Here is an 8,298-nt window from a genome sequence, read left to right on the forward strand (position 1 = left end):
GGGCTTGACACATCTGGCTTACATCCTCCCTGAACAGCCAAAGCCTGTCGAGTTTACAGCTCTCAGTCGGCTTTCTAGGCACACGTGGATATAGAGTAAGTTTGAATTTATGCGCAGGCCATACTAGAGCAACGCAGTATTGTCTCTGCCGGTACGTGCTCGCATACGTGCTCGTGTCCCCGAGGGCCTTGGCCACCCCGGCAGGTGAAAGCAGAGGGGCTGGCCGTCTGGGGCGAAGCGCCCCTGCTCTCCCCCCGGCATCCTGCTTGCGGGTATCTGCTGACAAGGCCGGCCTGGCCTGGTGTCGCCACGCTGTCTGCGCCTTGAGGGCTGCATCTTTTCTTCCCAGGCCTAAGAAAGATTATTCTGGCGATAGCTGAATAGCTTGAGTTTCTCGGTCTGAGGGAGGGGAAGTGGTTTCCCTGGCAACAGGAGCCTGGGGGATCCCCTCAGGCCCGGGCCCCCTCCTGTGCCCGCCTGAGACGACGCTGGAGCCTGAGACGACGCCGGAGCCGGCACCTGCTCTGGATCAGGGCCGCCTGACTAAACGCCAGCAGGTCAGTTTCGCCAGAGTCAAAGGTCCTGTTCCTTTTTTGGCCAAATTTCCCCGTGAGGCCCGGGGCCTATTTTGCTCCTGCTAAGACCGTAATTACCTCGGATCCGACTTCCTTTTTTGTGTGTGTTTCAGAGTTTGGCCAGAAACAGAAAATACTGAGGTGCCTGAAGAAAATTGATAGTTTGGATAGCATTTTTTTTTGCCCGTTTCTCAAGTGCATGAAGTCTCTTAAGAAAAGGTTTGGTAGACCTTTGTTTTCTCTCCCGCGAAGAATTGATTCTCATCCCATTTATACTTTCGTGTTTTCCACAGAGGCCAAACAACTTCTTCAACGCAAATTCTTCATTCCCAATTACACATTTGATTATGCAAGATGGTGGGGGCGATGATAAAATATCTTTTTAGAGTGTGTTCACAGTATTGCTTCAACCTTGCAAAATACTGAGTTCTATAGACTGGGAACCTTGGTTCTCTTTCTTTTCCAGCTCCAATGTCCAATTTTAGAAAGTGTCCATTTGTACAGACTTAGCACATTCTCTGTCGTGGGCTCAGAGCTGCCGGCTGGAAGGGCCCTGTGTCCGTCGCACACCGTCAGCTGTGAGGAACCGCCTTCTTCAAGGGGGTGCCTGCACATCTCCACCTTCCGGCTGGCTGGCACCGATTTGTCGCTTTGCAAGTCTGGCTGAGACCACTGCTGGGAACAGCGGCATAGAGCTAATTATAACCGAGCCAAACAGCCCCCAGAGTTCTTCCAGACCTTTTAAAATGTTTTCATTCACTCATTCATTCATTCAACCCACAAGCGTCTGTAGCCAAGTGTCTCCTACTTGGAAGCTCCACGGTGGCTGCTGGCGAAGGCGAGTGTTTTAGTTGGCTACGGGCTGCCCATGCAAAATACCGGAAATGGGTTGGCTTTTACAATAGACATTTATTAAGGGTAGACGCTTAGAGTTCCAAGGTTGTGAAAATGTCCAGCCCGAGGTGTCATCAAGAGATGCTGTCACCAAGGGGCAGCTGTGGGCAATCGGGCACATGCAGCGCTATCCAAAGACGCTTTCTCTCCGAGCTCAGCTGCGGGTGATCAGGCATACGGCTCTTCTCCCCTCTCCTCGTGGCGTCAGCTTCAGCTCCTCTGCTGAGTCCAGCCTCCGGCCTCTCTCTCAGCCTCTTGGGCCTTCTCTGTCTTTCTGTGGCTGCAGGTGATCCCCGAGTTCTCTCTCTCATGGATGGTAGAGTGGCAGCTCTCTCTCTCCATGTGTCTCTGCATGATTCTCCCGTTTTTATAGAACTCCAGCAAGAGGGCGGAAAGTGGGTCAACCTCACTGATGCAATCCAGTCCAAGGGTCCCACACCCACAGGAATGGCCCAACTCCAAGCTGATGTTTCCTGGGGTTCACTGAGCTTCAGACGGTCACAATGAGTAATGCAGGCTGTAACCTGAGAGGTAGAATTACGTACTTACATAACTGTTAAATGAGATGGCAGTCTGCAGAAGATGGGCCATGCAATTACAGATGTCCTATTTAATCAGCTCTTTCCATGGCAGGGCAAATCCACCTTGCAGAGCGATCAAGCAGAGGAAGTGAGGAAGAAGCAGCCCTGAGCAGGCTCTATCTGTTCAGCAGAGAAACAGAGGCCCTGGGTTTCCAGACAATCCTTAAACTCATGAAAACAACCAATCAAAATAGCAAAATCCCCTTGCATCGTGCTGTTCCATTTCTCCCCCAATGGGGTATTTTTAATCATTGTTGAGAATTTGAAGTATGTCAGCCAAAAGGGACATAAAACAGAAATCAGGAAAAGAATTTATCTGGGATCTGGGAAAAGTAAAATAATAAGTCCTCGCTTGAGGGGAGTTTGAATTGCCACTGTTTATCTGATTTCTCCCCACAGGCATTATTTTCCTCTGGTAAATGAGAAACGAATTAGAATTTGTCTCAGCTGTGGAAACCTGTGGGAGCCAGGCTCTCTCTTTAACAAATGCGTCCCCTGCCACGCTGCGCAGTCTATGCGGTCACGGCCACCATCACGGCTAACCAGAAAAAAACAAGTTACAAATGGATGGCGACTGGGGGAGGAAAGCACCAACTGAAATCCGACGGCCCCTGCGTGTTCTTTCTCCGGCTTCTCAGACTAACGAAAGCGGGTTTCTAAAAGTCATTTTAACATCTCCAGGTGACATGCCTTTGGGGAGCATTTCGGACTTACTGAAATAACCGCTGCTTTCTTTGGCGTTGACACCTAGTGAAGATTTATGAAGTGGGGAATGCAAGCCAGGCAACAAAGGAGCTTTTTCTAGCCAACTGAGAGATTAGCATCCTCGGGCAAGGAGGATAGTGAGGTCCTTCCCGTGAAAAGGACTGAGTTTTCTCAAGGACACGCCCTCCATCACAGGGCTGGGGTTCTGCTGTGACTAAGCAGTACCCAGGGCTTGGTTCCCGCTCTGAGGATTCATATATCTTCAATTTTGAATGTAGGCTCTTACAAAAAGAGCGCGGCTGCTTACTTGGTTTCGCATGCGGCAAGCCGACTGCCCGTGACCCCTGGTGCACTCGTCCGTGCCCAGCTTGCCTGCTAGCTCCAGCCGCGCAACGTAAGGATGTTGCTCTTTGCTGAGCACCTGCTAGACCAGACGTCTAACGTATATCACTGCCCAAAGTAAAGTGGGGCTTCATTTCCTGCTTTTCACAGCTGGGTGGGAAGATGATGGGACAGAGGAGGCTTGTAAGAATGCCCTCTCCTGCCTTCCCAAGGTCTGTACCCCGGGGTCGCCATAAGCACTTGAACAGCATTGGTCACAATTCTCTCATTGTTATTTTTTGGGAATCCGTCCTAGTTAATACCTGGACAAAGGGTGAAGCCAGTATAATTTTCACTTGAAGAAACTGGGTCACAGGGAAATGAATTGACTTGCTTGAGGTCGTGGGGCAAATGAGAAGCAAAGCCAAGAAGAGACTCTTCTGTTTTTGAACTTTTAGCACAGAAGAAAAATCAGCCAGGTTTGTAATATGTATTGCTGCTCGTGGAGACAATGCACGATGATGAGACTTTGCCACACGGTGGAAAAGAGCACGGGCTCCCAAGTCTGACATGCCCGGTTAGCTCAACCGCGGGTTTGCTGTTTGCCTTTGGGAAATGTCTTCATCTGTAAAACAGGACAGGACCTATCTCGTCCGGTGGGTGTGAGGATAATGCGACAGAATACCTGGAATGCACATATAGACTCAAGGCCGGATAAAGAGCCCAACGGGAAGAGTGTGTGGAACACAGAAAGTGTTCCGTAATCGCCGCCCATCTCCATTGGGCCTTTTGTAGGTGGTTATGGGTGGAAGGTTGACCCCACCCCCCACAGCTCTGCCACCTGACCGCAATGACAGGATTAAGTGACAGAGAGAAGGGGAAGATAAAAACGGTGAAGAAATATCTCTCACTCTTATACTTGATCTCTGGTCTTATTATTGGTACATTGGGTAAGTCCTAAATGAACAATATGGCAACAGTTTAAAAAATATCCCATTGGGCAACTTCTGTTGTCTTTGCCCAGAGTGACTCTGTTTCACCCTCTGGGCTTACTTCCGGACCACCGGAAATCTGCTGAGGTTGTAAGCTTCGGGTCAGTCCTCTGAGAGTGACCCAACATGGCTTTCCTTCTCTTTGTCTAATCCAAGTACAATACTCAGTTCTGCTGTGTTCATTTTCCTGAACCAATGTTGGCTAAACTATTCAGAATTCTCATGTGTCAGGGCTCCCCAAATTTCCAAAATGTGTTTTATCTGGATGTCGATCTAAATTGGTAATTACTACAAGGCATAGTGTAATTGAGGCCATAGGAGTGGAAAGGAGCTACTTGGTGATATTTTATCCACCTTGGAAGGAACTCTAGATGTTTGTTGGGCTTTGTTGATGATCAATTATATTATTTAAGCAAACACATTTGGTTAAAGCACATTTTCCCCGTCTGCTAAAGCTGTTGGTGAGGAAAGCAAAGTCATCTTTTGATTTATGAGAAAAAAGAACATCCATCTAAGATGACGTTATAGAACCATTATAAATTCTTCAAATCCAAGCCCACTTGGAAATGGAAGTGATAAGGAATTATGCTAGGGAAAAGGTGACATGGTTACATTTGGATTAAAATTCCCTTAAAGCAAGTTTTCTTTTGAAAAAGGAATGGGAAAAATGTCAGAATTGGGCATTTCCCTTGCTGCAAAGAGTTTTTGGTCTCATCTCAATTCTGGCCTGGGAATCAGTCGCTAGCTATGTGGCCGTGGTTAGTTTCTGAGCCTCAGTTCCTTGTTGCTAAATAAGAGGTAGAAATGCATTATCAATAAGGTCCTTCCAGCTCAGAAATTCCAAGAGGCCAGCTAGGACTTAGTCAAGGTTCTATCCTAGGAAATCCAGCAATTAAAAGAAAACTTGCTGGTTTTATTTCACCTGGAAGAAACCTCTTTATGGTCTACTATCCCATCAAGCCAGGTCATATTGGGCTCATGTTAGGGCTCTATCTCCAAAATAACTAAAGCATGTGAGAACTTGGAGAGATATGGATCTAAGGAGAGTTCACGTGGGATATGGCTAAAGTGAGGAATGAAGAAGGCAGATGATAAAGAATGTTTGATTTATTGAGAGGTAATGTTGTGTGTGGTTAATAGTTCAGGCACTGGAGCCAGACTCCTTGGGTTCAAATCCTGGTTCCATAGCATATAAGATGTGTAGTTCCAAGGCTACCTAACTTTTAAGCTTCCTCATCAGTGGTCTTCAGCTTGAAGGCTTGTGGGTGTGAAATGGATTAATGCTCGTCAGATACTTTTAATAGTAGTCAACACATAGCAGTTGATCAGTGAGGGGTTAGTCTTACTATAGCTAAGCTCAGCTAGACACAGATGGGTACTCTGGGAGGGGTTATGACGGATAAGATAACAACAGGATGCACATGAAGAAGGGTGTGGCAGGCAGGGCAGAATTCATGGAGGAGGTAGCTCCAGCTGAGTCCCCAAACTGATATTGATCTTTGATAGACAAAGGAAATAGGTATCCCAGGTGGCAGAGGTCAAGTCTGTTAAACCAGGAAAGTAAAACCCTCCTTAGATTCGGAAGACCATATCTGGTATTGCTGGAGTTTAGGGGAAAGTGGAAAACACAGTGGAAGATGAAGCTAGAAGAGCAGCTCACAGAGTTTGTAGAGGCACCCTACTTTTCATGGAAGTCACTGAACCTATTCCAAGCTGGAAGATGACACAACCAAGAAGCCCTCCAACTAGAACTACAATTAGAAGGGAAGTCAGGAAAGGGGTTGAATTTGGATCAAGAGCTTGGTAGATCCTGGAGTTAGTGTGGTAGAGTAAGAAATCTTGCCGGTGTTTTTGTATTTTGTGATTCCCAGCGCCATATTACTTCCTTATTCTAGATTTCCTCACTCTATTCCTCCATTTCCTAAACCAAGAGATCAGGTAGACTTTGGAGTCTGTTTGTCAATCAGTGACTCTTTAAAAATGTGTTGAATACTTAGTGTCCAGAAAGTGCTATCTCAGGAAATGATATGCGGAAGGAAGCTTGGCAGGTCCTCACCCAAAAGTTGCTGGTACTATTTGAGTTCAAAGGAGGAAGAGGGGTCTTTCACTTGGTTAGTTGGAGAAAGTTCCATGGAAGTTTTCTTTGAGCTGGATGTTTATAGGTAAAATTTTGATGGGCAGAGTTCAGTCTTGATGGAAGTAACAGCATGAATCAAAATGAGGAAATGAGAAAGCATAAGAAGGGGTGGGATCTGGGAAAAGAAAAAAATAAACCCTAGTCGAAGGGGAGTTTCCATTTGTCCCAACCAAAGAGAAAATAATGCAGTGGTCTAGAGTCAAGATCATGAGAGCCGAAACAAAGATGGTTGGCAGTAGCAATGGAGAGGACAGTGCAGATGTGAGAAGACTTTATGGAAGTATCAAGAGCACTTAGGCACTACTGGATAAAGGGGAAAAGAGAGGGGGTATTGGGAGATAATTACAAAACAGTCAATCCAGAAGACTTGTCCAAAAAAGTAGGTAGCGGGATTTTTTTTTTTTTGGCAGGGGAAGGTACTTAATGTCAAGGTAAGACTTCTAAGAGAAGAATATTTCTAAATGGCAGCTGGAGTTTTCAGGGACAGGTTAGCATTTGAGATGAAAGTTTGGGTGGCAACAACCTTGAGGTTATATTTGAACTTTGGGAGTAGTTAAGTTTTCTGAGGGAAAGAATATAAAGAGATAGGAGCATGACGCTTCCCGTTTGACTGGAATCCTTCCTGGGCACGGGCTCTTTGCACTTCCCAGTTACATTCCTGGGAAGAAAGTGCCAGTTCCTGAGCCATCTGGATCAAAATCTCCTCCAACTGTACTCAGAAGTTTGCGTATAAGAATAATTACTTGAAGTCAATCCAAAAGTACCTTTGTCCTAAGGAAAAGATGAGGATGAAGGAACGCTGCGGAAGAGAAGGTAGGAATGAGATGGTGGGGACACAGGTATAGGGAAGTAGAGACCTAGGACACGGCAGAGGGATGGAGAGACTGACCGGCAGGCAGAGAGAGAGAGAGAGGATTGCAGGGACAGTGCCAGAGAGGGCAGGAAGGAGAGCTGAGGCTGGAGGCCCACGTACCAGAGTCAGCACCGATTTCCATCACAGCTGCTCAGACAAGCTGCCCTGCCAGCTCCTCTTCAATGAGGATGTAGCTTTCCAAAGTCCCAGCTAAAAGAGCGTTCCTAGGACCCATGCCTTGCCCCTGCAGCAGACTCTCGGGGTGGCCCCAGGGTGCCGACCTCTTTGGGGTTCAGCCCTGGTGGGAGTCCCTCTCCGTGAGTGTGGGTAGGACCTGTGACCTGCTTCTCACCAACGGAGTGCGGCAAGGATGACGGTGTATGTTATTTGTACGTGTAAGATTCTATGCCTGTCTTGCTGGAGCCTTAGGAGAAGCCAACTGCCAGGCTGTGGGCTGCCATCCCCAGGACACGTGTGCCAGAGGGTGGTCTCCAGCTGGTCGCCAGCAACACTGGAGCCTTCCGTCCTACAACATCCCCATACGGAATTCCACCAACGAGAGTGGACCCTCCCCCACCGGGGACTGCAGCCACTTGAGATCCTACCACGGTTCTTCACCTTTTTCTCCCCATGAACCCCTTTGCCCGTCAGGCAAAAACCACGGACCCCTTACGAAGTCCACACTCTACTGAATGTTATTTAATAATAACATTACAGGAGTAATGTTTTTTTGAATTTTCAATTCAAGCTCACAGACCCTATGAAATCTTTGGGTTCGTGGACCCCTGGTTAAGAACCCCCGCAACAGAGAACGCAGCTAAGCGTGTTCCGACTCTTGACCCATAGGAAACTGTGACATGATAAATGGGTATTTTAGGCCACTAAGTTTGTGGTAGTTGGTCATGGAATATATTCCGCCAACTCATCTGGGCGTCAAAATCCCAACCCTGAGATTTCCAAGACCTCCTGCCCCAAAGGCAGGTTCACCATCGATTGACAAGACCACCGAGCTGATTTTCCGTTGCCTCTTTGTTTTGGGAACCCTAGAAATGTCCATTATTTTCTTTAGCAATTAGTGGTGTGTTTACAAAAGTCTTTTTTCATGTTTTTATACTGCCTTTTCTGTTTTTTTTTTTTAAGCTGGGTGGTCTTCACGTAATAAAGTCCTCCATATTGCTAGATTCCATTGTAGGTCATGGAATTTCAAACAAGAGCATTTGAGGCAACTCTGCTTAAATGT

The sequence above is a fragment of the Dasypus novemcinctus genome, chromosome 20, assembly GCF_030445035.2.
Source record: "Dasypus novemcinctus isolate mDasNov1 chromosome 20, mDasNov1.1.hap2, whole genome shotgun sequence".
Classification (NCBI taxonomy): Eukaryota; Metazoa; Chordata; class Mammalia; order Cingulata; family Dasypodidae; genus Dasypus; species Dasypus novemcinctus.